This window comes from Eptatretus burgeri, chromosome 8 (genome assembly GCF_056783735.1).
Source record: "Eptatretus burgeri isolate ZD-2024b chromosome 8, Ebu_testis_v1, whole genome shotgun sequence".
NCBI classification, from domain to species: Eukaryota; Metazoa; Chordata; class Myxini; order Myxiniformes; family Myxinidae; genus Eptatretus; species Eptatretus burgeri.
The window spans coordinates 80334112-80350192 of record NC_140968.1 but is presented as its reverse complement, the minus strand read 5'-3'; the positions used below and the strand labels follow the sequence as shown (position 1 = coordinate 80350192).

At 49.7% G+C, this 16081-nt stretch overlaps 1 protein-coding gene across 3 annotated transcripts in view; it reads right to left on the bottom strand.

Annotated features, from left to right (window-relative positions):
• The window catches only part of LOC147022143 (fibronectin-like), a 332507-nt gene that overhangs the window by 87268 nt on the left and 229158 nt on the right, over positions 1 to 16081 (bottom strand). The window lies entirely within an intron of this gene.

Sequence of the window (16081 nt, the reverse complement as noted above, 5' to 3'; positions counted from 1 at the left end):
GAATTATCACCACGAATATCCATAATAAAGTTTTCATGAATTCAGTAGATACTATTATTCTGAAATGCTGATAGAGTGTATCGGAAATACATAATTGTACAGTGGTAATTGATAAAGATTTTGTTAGTATCATAGATTATGAATATATTGATTGAATTTATGGGGTGCGGATGTCGAAGTACATGCATAATGGGCCAAATAGTCTTGTTCTGTGTCTGAGTTCCTTGTGGTGTTGTGGAAGGACCACAGAGTGACATTTGAGATGTGGGCATGCAACTCACTTGAAGGCAGAAGCATTTGGATCAGTAGTATTTGGAAACAAACAGGACACAATCTTGTGGTTAGTGAAACCCAGCTAGCTCATTAATCACCTTCAGAGGATAGGTAATCTGCCTGTTTTGCCCTGGTCAGGCATATGGGTGATGTCAGTCCACACTTGGTTGCTGATTCTTAATTCGCTTAGGGATGGGAATTTTTACAGTGCGTGCGCTGTATACAATTGCACCGAGTTTGAAATGTCCCCGCCGGCGTCTACCACGTCTCCCACGTCTCCGGTGTCCCTCGTCCCCCCCACGTGCCTCAAGACAGCCAATGACGGCCGTCCGGTAGATGCAGTGCGTAACCTCGACGGAAATGGCGACAATTGACGGAAATATCCGAGTATTTCAATGGAAATTTGTGAAACTAATGTGTTATATATGTGAAAACCATTTAATTTATTGCTTGACGGAAAAAAAACGAAGAAACGCGCCCCTCATGTACGAACGAACGAAAGACGTCATTTCCGCCCACCATGGCATTTCGCGCCGAAAGACGTCATTTCCACCCACCATCACATTTTGCGCCGATCGCAGAATGCTGAAAGCCAAGTTCTTCTTATGCTATCATTATTTTGCGGCCCCTGTCACGCTGTATCAAACGATTTCATTCCTTCTCTTATATATATATATATATATATATATATATATATATATATATATATATATATATATATATATATATATATATATATATATATATATATATATATATATATATATATATATATATATATATATATATATATATATATATATATAAAGGTGCTTATCACAATAATAACAAGATTTTTACATTTCAAATATCAAGTATGCTTTTTAATTGTTTTTCAACTGAAAAAGCATAAATTGCATATTTTAACATTAGTGTACTCATTTGCTTCACCATACGTGCTGTATTGAAGGATTTCACTTGTTTGGAGAAAAAAAAACTCCCAATACGAAATTAAATAATAATAATCTGGTTCGATTTGTTTAACATTCCCATCTAAACACAGCTCACGATGCTGGGATCCCAGGTTCAAATGCCAGTTGAAACAGTATTGAATTGTCCATTATCAAAGAATGTCCTTGTCATTCATGCAAAAGCACACACTGGTGTGTTTTAATATCCAAATCCTTTCAATGTAATGCGTACAAGCTCCACAAGGAGCCCTATTACACATACTTCAAAAACAATAGTGATAACGAGTAAAACTTGTAAGCATCCCAAAATGCAAAGCGCCCACTCGATACTCGACCTAAACTTGATGAAAACAGGTGAAAAAAACAAAGTACAATTTTTTATTCAGTGTTCTCCCATATTGTCATAATAAAGGTTTCTTGAAAATTTGATGACAAAAGCTCAAAAATGGTTAAACAAAATAAGGTGTTGGCCTGGACAGACAAACAAAACAAACAAATGAAAAATCACTCATCGAGTGACACTTGGCAAAACAGAACAAAGGAGAATGGCACTCGGTAGTGCGCATACTGTACCTCCACCAGGCTGAACAGTTTGCGTTTTCCATCTCACTTATGGGCTGGATCTGGACCAAAATCTAATTGGCTTGTTCGTGTCACCTAACCAACTCATCCACTGAGTTTTGTCATCACTAGTCCACAACTTTTTGAGATACTGTACTATCATATATATCTTCTTCTTCTTCTTCTTCTTTCGGCTGCTCCCGATAGGGGTCGCCACAGCGGATCATCCGTATGATCCGCATAGTGATTTGGCACATGTTTTACGCCGGATGCCCTTCCTGACGCAACCCTGGTCGCCTCTTACGACACAGGGATATGGTACACCTATTTTAACCAGGGTATACACCGGCCCAGTATACTGGTACTCATTTCGCCGACCTCGGAAGGATGACAGGCTGAGTCAACCCCCTGGTGTATTAATTCAGTGGACCAATGGGGCTTGAACTCAGGACCTTTTGGATCCCAAGCCGTTGCCCTAACCACTGCGCAAACACCAGGCTTACTGTACTATCATATATATATATATATATATATATATATATATATATATATATATATATATATATATATATATATTGTTGCGGTTGAGGAAATTCGCAAACCACCATTCAGGTCCCATAGGTGAGGTATCTCTGTAAGTACATGTGTAGTTAGCCCCAAACCCGTTGTTTAGAGGGAATAAATGTGATTCATTTGGGCTGCGACCCTTTAAGACAGCCGTTTTTCTGTTCTATCTTTATTTTGAACCAACCACATCTCAACCGCCATCACACAACAACCACCAACCGCAACGCCGCTTCACAACAACAACAACGCCAACAGCCACGACCTTTACCTTCACAGTACACCATCCCGCAACCATCGCATCACCGCCATTCCAAGCGTCACCGTGGAAAGCGACCGCCACTTTAGACCCTCCACCACCTTCGCCTTTCCTTCTGCGGCCATTCCCGCACCACTTGTGAACGCCGAGCGTCAGGCTGTCCTGGCCTCGTGCGGGACGCGCGCCGAGCCGCGGGTGCAAAAAGCGGCCTTTCCGAGAAGTCGGATCAGGAATGATACACGCCCACTTCTGATCCGTCCAATCAGCAAGCGTGGGGCGATTTGGCCCCGCCTCCAGGCGTGTCGGAGTAGAATCGATATATGCAAATTCGAGGATCAGGGGAGATTCACACCCCTTTTTCTCCATCCAATGGGCGAGCGTGGCTCCACCCCCAAGCTCGTTCTGATCCAGAAATTTGCATATGGGTTCTCCTGCCGTACTATAAAGCGCCGAGCGCGGGGCGAATTCAGTCAGTTTTTGGGCTTGGGGGAGTTGGAGAAGTGTGGCAGCGGCAGAGTTTTGGGCTCGGGCGAGTTGGAGACGTGTGGCAGCGGGAGAGTTTTTCGGTCAAGGGAGTTGGAGAAGAGTCAAGGCAAGTTGGAGAAGTGTGGCAGTGGCAGAGTGTGGCAGCAGCAGTTAAGACGGGTCTGGAGGAGAGTCAGTCTGTCGGGGTTCGGAGTCTGTCGGGGAGCTGCAGAGAGGGGAAGCCGGTAGCGCGGTCGAGGTCGCAGTGGAGTCGCTCGTCGCAGGACCCAAGCAAGCCAGCTATCCTCTTTCCCCAGAGCATCAACAATTCCCCCCTTCCCCCCCCCCCACGCTGAGATAGTGCGGATAGGGGGCCCCGTTCCCACCCCATTCCAAGCAGTGCCAACGAAACCCGCGGAGGAGCGCGGAGTCGGGGCACCGCCGCCGCATTTGCGGCTCATCACAAGATGGGTAGGCTCCACCCGGTCTCGCGCCCACAGGCCCCGTCTGTCCCCTTGTATTTGAGGGTGGCCCTTTTCTTTTGCTTTTGAGTATATGTGTTGTCGGCGCCGTCTGTAAAGTAAAACTGTGTAAGTGTTGCCGTGTGCTCGCGTAGTCGGTAGTATCTCTGCATTGTTGTGTTTCTTTTGTTGCAACTGCTTTTGGTGCATAATTGTTGTAATTGTATATGTGTGCTTTCCGTGTGCCGCGGAATAAATGTGCCTTATGTTGAACTGTTTTTCCCGTTTCGCTTCGCCTTTTCTTTAATTGAATCTCCATCTTACTTCACGTAAAGGGTTGGTAGTGGGCTAAATACGCCCGATAATTAATCGGAACCGTCGAGGTTGACGATAACACCGCTCGGTTATCCCGATAGTACGGAACGGGTCGCTTAAAGTGGCCCGTGTCCGGAGTCGACCTGCGGCGAGGTGCGATCGCCCGGTCTACCCTCCGTGTGGGTACTTAGGTAGGTCGAATTTGGCGAACAACCCTATCCCACACGGGGGGCCGATTGGCACGATCGTGGTGAGGCCAAAAGGCCCACCCGTGACTAGTTCCCGGCGTTAGTCCGAGAGGGTCACGACAGAATTGTCCGTCCGGTGGGCGACGTGCCGCGATTCGAGTTACGTGGCCGCTCGCACGCCGGCGGGCGCGAATTCGCGACACTGGTGTCAGGTCATGGGACACAAACCCATCCCCCTCCTCGCGGCACTGGTGTCGGAGAGCGGGAAAACGGGCTCTCCTATCTCCAGCTAAATTCACGGGAATCGGTCCAGGGGTGAGAGGAGCGACCCCCGATTGCCTCCAAATTATGAGCAATTCAAATTACCCCCTTACAAGAAATAAGATGGAGTCTCAAGGCGAGCGGGAGCCGGGGGTATTAGAAATGGATTTAGAATGTGTAGAATCCACGGTCCAGGATGAAATCCCCGTGCAGGAACACGAACTCGCCCAACTGAACCCAGAGCCCGAAATAGGTGCGGCGGCGGCCGCGGTGTATGACACCTCCCCGCCCCCTCTCCGCCAAAACCCCCCGATCCTTGCCGAATCGGCTCAGCTGAGTGCACCCGACATGGCCCAGCTATGCGCCATGCTGACGGCAATGACAGAAAAGATGGATACAAACACAAATGAAATGAAAAACGAAATAAAAAGGCATGAACAAGCAAATGAACGAAGTGAAAACGAAAATGGATACAAACACAAACGAAATAAAAGGCATGAACAAGCAAATGAACGAAGTGAAAACGAATATGGAAACAAACGCACTCAAAATGAAGGAAGAAATGAAAGAACTGCGGGGTGAGACGCAGAACATGGGCCGAAGCCTGCAGGCGGGCATGAAGGCAGTAACCAGGGAGCTTAAAATGGCGACGCCACGTGTGGGAGCGAACGAGCTGGGAGGGGGTGCAACGGCTGTCAGGCCCGCGGTGGAGGCGGGTAAGGAGAAAATAATTCGGGGGACGTATTGGGCGAGAAGCGTGACGGTGACCGAGAGGGAAAAACTAATTGGGGTGACGGAGACGTGTTCGAGTGAGATAAGAGACGAGGTGACGACGGAAAGGAGGAAAGAAATAATAGTTGAGACAAGGGAGATAACAAGGGAAGAGGTGACTGAGTTGGCAGAGACACGGGAGATGGGAACGATAGAGGGAAGACTTCACGATGAAGACAGGGTTAGAGACGCACACACACACACACGGAGGTAATGGAGGACCATGAGGGGGAGCTGGCGGACTGGTTAGAGACCCGGTGCGAGCAGCTGGATGGCCTCCTCCAGGAACGAGGGGAGGGAGTATGCCCCCTTGAGGCGAATCACGACCAGGTGGGTTCGGTCGTGCTTTGCGAGTTCGAGGGGAGGAGTGCTGCAAACGGGTGCACGCCGAGCTTGGGGGGTATAGAGGCCCCAGAGACCCTTGTGGGGACACGAATCCCCAGTGTGGTTGTCCCGGTGTGTGTGGTGCAAGGTGTGAGTGCGTCCCCGTGTGTGGAAGCGACCCCGTGTGTGAGTGGTGTGGTGGCAAGTGTGCCGAAGGGCGTGCTCCCCAGCATGCCGTGTGTGGATGAGGCACCGCGTGTGAGTGTGCCGAAGGGCGTGCTTCCCAGCGCGCTGTGTGTGAGTGAAACGGCCAATATGAATGGAGCACCACGTGTGAGTGGAGCCGCGTGTGCGCCAGAAACGGCACGCGTGTGCAAAGCACGGTGTGTGAGTAAGGCACGGTGCGTGAGTGAACGGCCGAGTGCAAGGGAGACCGTGTGTGTGAGAGAGCGGTATGTAAGGGAGATGTCGGTCGGCATGCGTGAGCATGCAGCCGCGTCTCCCGGTGTGAATGTAATGGAGTGGTGTATGAGCGTCGTGACACGCAGGTGTGCGTGTGTCGAATGGAGACGACGACGGCGACAGAGGGACAAAAGCCGGGTACCGGCTGTAACTGTTTCGGGAACCGTGCCGGGTTCACCCAGCAGCGAGCGCGAGGTCCGTGCTGTGGAACGCACGAGGCCCCCACGTGCTCGCTTGCGAGAGTGAAGTCCCGGTCCGGAAACGCACGCGGTGGATTTGCCGATCCCGCGGACGGACAAAGTTTAGGCAGGATAACGGATTTGACCGGATGGGTTCTCCACGCGGGCGGGTGTGTTCGGCTCCAACGGGCAGAGTACATGTGTTCGCGTGGGGAACCCCTCGAGACGTGAGGCTTGTTTTTTTATGCGCCGGGTGACGTCATGGCTGCGTGTGTGGTTGGAATCCGGCAGGAGGGTGAATCCCTGCCGGATGGTACCGTCCAAGGAGGGACGAGGTACACGTGCAGCTGCATGACGTCACGGGCAGGTGCAAAGTGCGCGAGCTGTGAGTTGCCGCACTGGTGCTGCGCATGTGAAAAAAAAAAAAAAGCAAGCCTCGCTTTCGGGTGAACAGGATTCCCGGGCAAGGGGTGGAAGACCCCCTTAGCTGGGCACAGGATGAAACTAGGTAGGGGGAAGGGTTAGTTTAGTTAGACCGGCTCCATGGGGCAGTGGTAAGTCCTCATGGGGCCCGTGGAATAGATGGGTAGAGGGATTTAGATGAGATTTCGGTTGGGAAATAAAATGATTTTTTTTTTTAGAAGACAGTGACAGACTTTGGATGTGTAGAGGGGACGTAGTTTAGCTACGTAGTGTTAAATGGAACGTGCTATAGTTTACGGGACGACATGGGAGCACGAGTTAGTTAAGGGAGGTAGTTAGAAGGATGGCAGAGTTCAGCTGTGTATGTGTGTTGAAGAGTTGTGGGTTGTGAGGTGAGTACAGAGATGCCAACTTTTGGAAATCAGAATTAGGGAGGATTTGCAACCGACACCAAATAATGTGCGCTAAGCGCACATCTCGAGCGCGGAGCGCTCGACCCTTGCGGCGGGGTCCAGGGCCCGCCTTAGGGCCCTGGAAGCTCTGGGGTTCTAGACGCTCTCTAGTGCCCTCTGAGCCCTATTTTGGAGCATTTAACATGTTAAGAATTCCCACTTTTTGAACAAAAAAAGGGGAAAATTGTGCACTTTTTAATGTTACATGTATGTTAATATTAGTAAGTTAGGGGACAATCAAAGATTAACAAAAAGCACAAAAGAAGCATTATTTTTCTTACCTTACTGGCTGGTACTACTGCTGCTTGCTTTTTCCATGGCAGCTTTGCTGAGTGACAGCTGTGTGGCTCTTTTAGCCCTTCTGATTATGTCTTTGCTGTATTCTCTCTGGTAGCAAGGGGTGCTATGAGCTAGTTTTTCAATTAAGAGAGCTTCCAGGGTTTTGACACTCAAATTGGGACGAAATTCAGTATGATTCTTCCGTACAAGACTGAGTGCCCGCTCACATGATGCGTTCGAATGAGGAATGACCAAGATTCCCTTCATCACTTTGCTCAAATTAGGATACTTCTTGGCACCAGTGCAGGGATCTGTGAGCTGTGAAATCCGATGCCACTGCTCATCCACTCTCACTGTCTCAGTAGCAATTGTAGCTATGGAGGCGTCTGCGTGGTAGTGAGCGAATTCACTCTCAAGACTGTCTATGTCACTATCACCGCCACTGAACAGACAGGGGAATTTCTTGATGAAAAACTCCACACAGTCAAACCCCACTTCTTGGTGTAGCTTAACATCCAGCACCTGAGCATGCTTGGCTAATTCATCATCTTAGCGGCCAGGTTTTGAAGATGTAATTGCAGGCTTTCACATAATATGAGCGAACTGCACTGAAGAAACCTTGGATGTCTGACTCACTCAGAGTGAAGGTGGATTTCTTGAGACTCCTTTGTTCCCTTATATACAGTTTGGCATCGTTCCCAATCATGAGGTCCTCATCATTCTTCTGATGATTTCTGTCAGAGAAGGGTACATTTACCAGAGCAACCGATGACACCGATGGTTTCAAAACCGTACGAAGATATCTTTCAGAAGACCATTCAATTCTCTGTGCAGGAGATGAATACAGGGTTCGTCTCTTTGGAGCAGAAGATTCCCCTTCTCAAAAAGCTTGTTAGCATATCGAAGGAAGAAACAATAGAGTTTTGTTTGTGGAGACAAGAACATCCTGTTGACACGTTTTTCTCTAGATTCCTGCACAGTGTTTGAGGAAGATGCGCTTTTAGTTGTAGAACTCGTAGTACACTTAGCCGCAGGGCGATCACACTTGCGTTTACTGCCAGCAGAAGAGGTCAGACTCGTAGTACCAGATCCAATTTTACGTTTGAGGAGAGAGCTTGAGGTAGGTGCAGCCAAGGAAGAAGACCTCTGATTCGAAGGTTTTGCTGAGCTTCTATCAAGTGATTTGGCAAAAGCAGAACTTAACTTGGGTCCTTCTTTGCCTGTAGATGGGACTATCACAGTCTTTCTCGACTCTGAAGGGATCTGCTTTGTAGATGAACGTGATGAAGGGCCGGTGATGCTACCTGCTCTCAGCATTGGTTTTGGTGCTGTCCCTGCTGTCTTCTTCGCAGCAGATACTGCAGTGGTAGTGGTGAATGCTGCTCCACTAGTGCTTGATCCTGCAGTGCCAGCACTGGCAGTAGATACAGTGCCGTCCTTCTTGCTCGTTGTTAGAGTCTTGGCTACAGTTGGTTGCATTTTTCTTCGTACTTCTTCTTTTAAGAAGAGGCGAAGTGGCTCCCACTGTTCAATCAGCCTGTCTAGGCACTGACCAAGGGACAGCCACCTTGTTGCGACATGCTTCAGAATCTTGTGTGTCGGGGCATCACAGAGTTCTTGCAGTGCTTTCACTCCTTTGACGCGTTTACTACTTTTGTCCAAGTAGTAGTAAATATCGATGAGAAAGTCATCTAATTCAATGGGTAAGGCCTGAGCCGCCTTCTTGGCCGTATTGTGCATCATATGGCAAGGGCATCCCATGATGTAGCACTCTGGATTTTGTTTGTGGATATAAGCAGCGACTCCTTTGTGCTTGCCCACCATGACAGAGGCATTATCAGCACAAAAGGAAACACAATTTCCCCACGGAATTTTCCTGTCACTGAACTCATGATCAAGCAGTTTGAAAATGTTTTCTCCAGTGGAATCTTGTTTGCACGCAGGCAAACTTAGCAAACCTTGCTTCACAATCCCAGCACTGTTGTCATAGTACGAAATCAGGACAGGATATAGCTGGGCCTCACAACTGTCATTGCTACCGTCTGTAGCTAGGCTAAATGGAGCTAGTCTAGCAATATCGGCAATAGATGAAGCAGTAACATTTGACAACTCACCAATTATTGCTGAAGTTTTTGTTCTTGCACATCCATACTTTGAAGCAACTTTTGAATCTGGAAACATCTTTTGAAATAGAGGTCCAGCATGATCTGAGACTGATATGGGCAAGTTATGTTCCACAATAAATTCACTAAAGAGAAGTTCCGCTCGGGTAACATCCTCTTCCTCGCTTGTCCCTTGTTTGGTGAAATAATTCAGAAGTGTACCGGTACTCGTGCTCGAAGATCTCTCCTTTGCAATGTCTGTGTGTCGTTTGCTTCCAACGTGCTTCCGAATATCATCGCGACCTCCGTGCTCAACTGAAATATCAACGCTGCATACTGTACAATACGCATGATGAATTCCTCTTTCAGACTTTCAAATACATGGGTATTGGAGACTGTATTCGGTCTTGTACTTCTGAGACCATTTCTTGGTCTTCGTAAGCTTCTTTTCTGCCATTTCGTAATCAACATCGAGGGCTTGAAGCATCGGTAACTTCGAAGTCGATGTTCCACAGCTGCAGCGCGACTCGTAGAACTCTAGCGGCTGTTAAACACCGCACGGTGGTCGCGACCGCCGGGCTGGTACGGGGCCCAGCTGCATGCAGTGAGCGTATCGCATGCATATACACTGTGCATACATACCGCATGCACTGTATTGCACACATACCGCATGCACTAAATCTCAGTGCATGATCGCATAAGCGAGATCCAGACCCAATGTTTCGCTGCTCCTCATTTGAATTTGCAATTTTTTACGTACAATTTGGTAGCAGCGAACGTTATGGAGTTACCACATGCTATACGTAGCAGACGATGCTTTTCATTCAATTCTCATACTAGTACATTCTGATTAGTGAACAGTGCAAAAATATCAAAATTTCGGGAGGATAAGGATAGTGATTGTAAGGGCGGGAGTTTGGGTGAATTTTCGGAAGCCTCCCGATGAAATCGGGAGGGTTGGCATCTGTGTGAGTACATGTGCTTGGTGAGTGAGTGAGGCCAGCGGATCTGTGTGTATGGAGCGAATGGGGAATGCATGGTGCGATGAGTGATTGGGGGGAGGAGTGACTCCCGCCCAAGGGGCCCCGGGGTCAGTGTAGAGTGAGTTAGAGGGTTAGTTAAATTGAAAAATGGAGGTCGTTTTGCTGTTGGTGGGAGTGTAGGCTTGAAACCCGTTTGGAGGGGTGCAGGAGCCCTGTTGACGGGCTGGGAGCGTGGCTGCGAAAGGTGAGTATCGCTGAGTGGGTACCCCGGGCACCAGGCTAGTCGGCCGTAGTAGGCCAAGGGCCCATGGGGGGCCGGGATAGCGTAGTGGGCACGGGTGCGCCCGCTTGGTGCGGGGGCCCGGGGCGCCAGTAGCCGCGTGGGCAGTGTTGTGGGCACGGGTGACCCTCGGAAAGGGGCCCGGGAAGCCAGCCTGCCACGTGTGCGTTTCAGGAGAGGTGCCATGGGGGACACTCCCCGGTGTTTAGGGAGCTGGTAGGCTGGGAGGCAGTGTAGTGCCCGGGGGTGCCATAGCTGGAGAATCGGCAGAGGGTCGTGCCTGCCAAGGGGAGCCACGCGTCCCAGCCATGAGACCGTGTGAGGGCACGGGAAGAAAATTGGGGGGCGAGGCCCGAAATTGTAAGGACACCAACACAGGCGACGGGAATCTGGGTTGTTAGAACCAATAGTTTAAGCGAGAGGCACTTGTTGAAAGCCCCGGGGTAGTTTAACATTAAAATGGTTAGGGTAGATTAGGAAGTGTACCCCTCCGCACCATCCATCCCCTCGCTCTCGTTGTGGGCCGCTGGACCCACTTTGTGTTAGATTGCTGAAGTCTGGGGAGGCCATTTTGAGGCTTCGTTGGGCCTCGACACAGGACGCTAGCTCTCGCTTGTTCCCCTCCGGGAAGGGAACGTAGGGGTTGGGAGTAAGCTAGGTGACAGGATAGGTTAGCCGAACAAGGACAGTAAAGGGGGTTAGGGGACGAATTATAGTGGGGAAGTAAAAATAAAACAACCAAAAAATAAGTTGGGGCTAAATTGGGTTTTACAAATCAAGGGAGTGGGTATGGACAGTGACAGGCAAAGGCGATAGGTTGGGAGGGAGACCGTCGGGTAGGTCCGAGCCCGCCTTCTGAGTGGCCAGCACCACCGCACTCCCTCCACTGAACGGCAAAGGCTGGCCAGCTTCATCTGCTGGCTGTGTTGCTGCAAGGCCTGTGCCGGCCCACTTCATCTGCGGGCTGGCTGTTTTTCTTCAAGGCCTGTGCCGGCCAGTTCGTCTGCCGGCTTTGTTTGCCTGCTGCCTTTGCCATGCCATGCCCACTGCCCCTGTTCACCAGGCCGTTAGGGTTTTTTTGCAAACTAACAAACCAATTTTGCTTTGCCCCCCCCCCCCCCGTTCATTGCCATGTGTGCCAGGATCAGAAAGCAACAGTTTGCAAGCTGCAAGAACTGCCCTGTTGGCAGCTACAACACGGGCCTGCAGTGGCGGCTCGTGCACCGTGTTTGCGTCCATCCATTCATCCATTCATCCATCCATCCATCCGTTGTGTTCATTGCATGTGACACTTGAGCTGGCACAGAGACTGCGTTTGTGCAGCCCATGCACCGTTGTGGTTCACTGCGTTCAGTTCAAAAGGGGAGGCCTCGGACTGCGTGTGAGCAGCCGGCCACGTTCCGTCACCTGCATTGCTTGAGCCAGAGACTGCATGCGAGCAGCCTGGCTCCCTGCAAACTGCTTTCTTTTTGCAGAGTCCATTGATCCTGGGCCATGGTTTAATGTAAAATTTGTAAGTTAAGGTTAAGATGTACTGTACATATGAGTGCGCCCCCGGCATGTATGTCTTAGCGCCGGCAATTTTATTTAAGTCGTCCGTGTGAGTGGGTTTGTTTAGTTAGTTACTCAGCCCTCGGGTTATTTATTTTGGGGACACGAATACCATGAATGTCGCACTCAGGGATCCGTAGGTAAAACGTACTAGGGGAGAACTACACATGATGGCACACGAAAATTTGACGACTCGGGACGAGTCTGTAAAAAGGGGAGGGGGTAGTGTTGCGGTTGAGGAAATTCGCAAACCACCATTCAGGTCCCGTAGGTGAGGTATCTCTGGAAGTACATGTGTAGTTAGCCCCAAACCCGTTGTTTAGAGGGAATAAATGTGATTCATTCGGGCTGCGACCCTTTAAGATAGCCGTTTTTCTGTTCTATCTTTATTTTGAACCAACCACGTCTCAACCGCCATCACACAACAACCACCAACCGCAACGCCGCTTCACACCAACAACAACGCCAACAGCCACGACCTTTACCTTCACAGCACACCATCCCGCAACTATAGCATCACCGCCATTCCAAGCGTCACCGTGGCCAGGGACCGCCACTTTAGACCCTCCACCACCTTCGCCTCTCCTTCTGCGGCCATTCCCACACCACTTGTGAACGCCGAGCGTCAGGCTGTCCTGGCCTCGTGCGGGACGCGCGCCGAGCCGCGGGTCCAAAAAGCGGCCTTTCCGAGGAGAAGTCGGATCAGGAATGATACACGCCCACTTCTGATCCGTCCAATCAGCAAGCGCGGGGCGATTTGGCCCCGCCTCCAGGCGTGTCGGAGTAGAATCGATATATGCAAATTCGAGGATCAGGGGAGATTCACGCCCCTTTTTCTCCGTCCAATGAGCGAGCGTGGCTCCACCCCCGAGCTCGTTCTGATCCAGAAATTTGCATATGGGTTCTCCTGCCGTACTATAAAGCGCCGAGCGCGGGGCGAATTCAGTCAGTTTTTGGGCTCGGGCGAGTTGGAGAAGTGTGGCAGCGGCAGAGTTTTGGGCTCGGGCGAGTTGGAGAAGTGTGGCAGCGGGAGAGTGTGGCAGCAGCGGTTAAGACGGGTCTGGAGGAGAGTCAGTCTGTCGGGGAGCTGCAGAGAGGGGAAGCCAGGAGCGCAGTCGAGGTCGCAGTGGAGTCGCTCATCGTGGGACCCAAGCAAGCCAGCTATCCTCTTTCCCCAGAGCATCAACAATTCCCCCCTTTTTCCCCCCCGCGCTGAGATAGTGCGGTAAGGGGGCCCCGTTCCCACCCCATTCCAAGCAGTGCCAACGAAACCCGCGGAGGAGCGCGGAGTCGGGGCACCGCCGCCGCATTTGCGGCTCATCACAAGACGGGTAGGCTCCACCCGGTCTCGCGCCCACAGGCCCCGTCTGTCCCCTTGTATTTGAGGGTGGCCCTTTTCTTTTGCTTTTGAGTATATGTGTTGTCGGCGCCGTCTGTAAAGTAAAACTGTGTAAGTGTTGCCGTGTGCTCGTGTAGTCGGTAGTATCTCTGCATTGTTGTGTTTCTTTTGTTGCAACTGCTTTTGGTGCATAATTGTTGTAATTGTATATGTGTGCTTTCCGTGTGCCACGGAATAAATGTGCCTTATGTTGAACTGTTTTTCCCGTTTCGCTTCGTCTTTTCTTTATTTGAATCTCCATCTTACTTCACGTAATAGGGTTGGTAGTGGGCTAAATACGCCCGATAATTAATCGGAACCGTCGAGGTTGACGATAACACCGCTCGTTATCCCGATAGTATGGAACGGGTCGCTTAAAGTGGCCCGTGTCCGGAGTCGACCTGCGGCGAGGTGCGATCGCCCGGTCTACCCTCCGTGTGGGTACTTCGGTAGGTCAAATTTGGCGAACAACCCTATCCCACGTGGGGGGCCGATTGGCACGATCGTGGTGAGGCCGAAAGGCCCACCCGTGACTAGTTCCTGGCGTTAGTCCGAGAGGGTCACGACAGAATTGTCCGTCTGGTGGGCGACGTGCCGCGATTCGAGTTACGTGGCCGCTCGCACGCTGGCGGGTGCGAATTCGCGACAATATATATATATATATATATATATATATATATATATATATATATATTTATATATATATATATATATATATATATATATATATATATATATATATATATATATATATATATATATATATATATATATATATATATATATATATATATATATATATTTATATATTTATATATATATATATATATATATATATATATATATATATATATATATATATATATACACACACACACACACACACACACACACACACACACACACACACACACACACACACACACACACACACACACACACACACACACACACACACACACACACACACACACACACACACACATATATATATATACATACGAGGTGTGTTCAAAATGTATCCAACCTTAATTTTTCATGCATAAAAAATTAAGCTAGGGAGGCGTGGTTTGGTGCACGTATGTAGGCGATCCTTATTTGTATGTGTGAATTTTTTCCCGCTTGCAGAAGCTGTCAGTCTCCGACAGACCGCCGATGAGTGAGGAAGTGTAAGTGTGCACCGTCGGATTTTAGTTTTTGACAAAATGGCGGAAAAACTTGAACAACGCTACTGCATCAAATTTTGTGTAAAGCTTGGCGATTCCCAAGTGGAAATGATCCGCAAGATTCAACAGGCCTTCGGGTACGAAGCAATGGGCACCACACAGATAAAAGAGTGGTACAACCGCTTCAAAGATGGTCGCACATCAGTGGAAAGTGCAGTACGTTCTGGTAGGCCCTCAACATCCCGAAATTAGATAGTCATTGACCAAATGAGGACCCTGCTGATGCAGGATCATCGAATCACGATCAGAGAACTTGCAGACGAGGCGGGCGTCAGCATTGGATCCGTTCATTCCATTGTGACTGAGGATTTGGCCTTAAGGAGAATCTCAGCGAAGTTCGTGTCAAAGCTGCTGACGATCGAGCAGAAGCAACTCCGTTTGGAGATCGTACAGGACATTCTGGAGACTGAACAGCGATCCCAACTTCAACACAATGATCACTGGCGATGAGATCTGGGTTTATGGGTGTGACCCAGAAACCAAGTTCCAGTCATCACAATGGAAGCATCCAACATCCCCGAGGCCAAAAAAAGCAAGGAAGGTCCGCAGCAATGTCAAAGTCATGCTGACCGCCTTCTTTGACTCCAGTGGCGTGGTTCATCACGAGTACACACCACATGGCACAACAATCACCAAAGAGTACTACCAAGAGGTACTGCGTCGCCGTCGTGACACTGTGCGATGCAAACGGCCAGACCTGTGGGTAGCGGTCAATTGGCACAGCTCCATCACGATAATGCACCCGCCCATTCTTCACATTTGATACAGTTTCCTGGCCAAACACAACACACCTGTGCTTCGTCAGGCTCCCTACTCTCCCGACATGGCTCCGTGTGACTTCTGGCTTTTCCCCAAGCTGAAAATGCCCCTGAAAGGGACCAGATTTCAGTCCAGTGAAGACATTATGCGGAATACAACGGACCAGCTGCACGCCATCCCAAAAGAGGCGTTCCAGCGCTGCTTCCGACAGTGGCAGAACCGTTGGGAGAAGTGTGTGGCAGCCCAAGGGGACTACTTTGAAGGAGACTAGTGGAAGTTTGTTGTATCTGGATACGAGTATTATTTATGAACAAAGGTCGGATACTTTTTGAACACACCTCGTATGTATATATATATATATATATATCTATATATATATTGTTACGGATTCGCGCCCGCCGGCGTGCGAACGGCCACGTAACTCGAATCGCGGCACGTCGCCCACCGGACGGACAATCCAGTCGTGACCCTCTCGGACTAACGCCGGGAACCAGTCACGGGTGGACCTTTCGGTCTCACCGCGATCGAGCCAATCGGCCCCCGCGTGGGATAGGGTTGCTCGCCGAATTCGACCTACCTAAGTACCCACACGGAGGGTAGACCGGGCGATCGCAC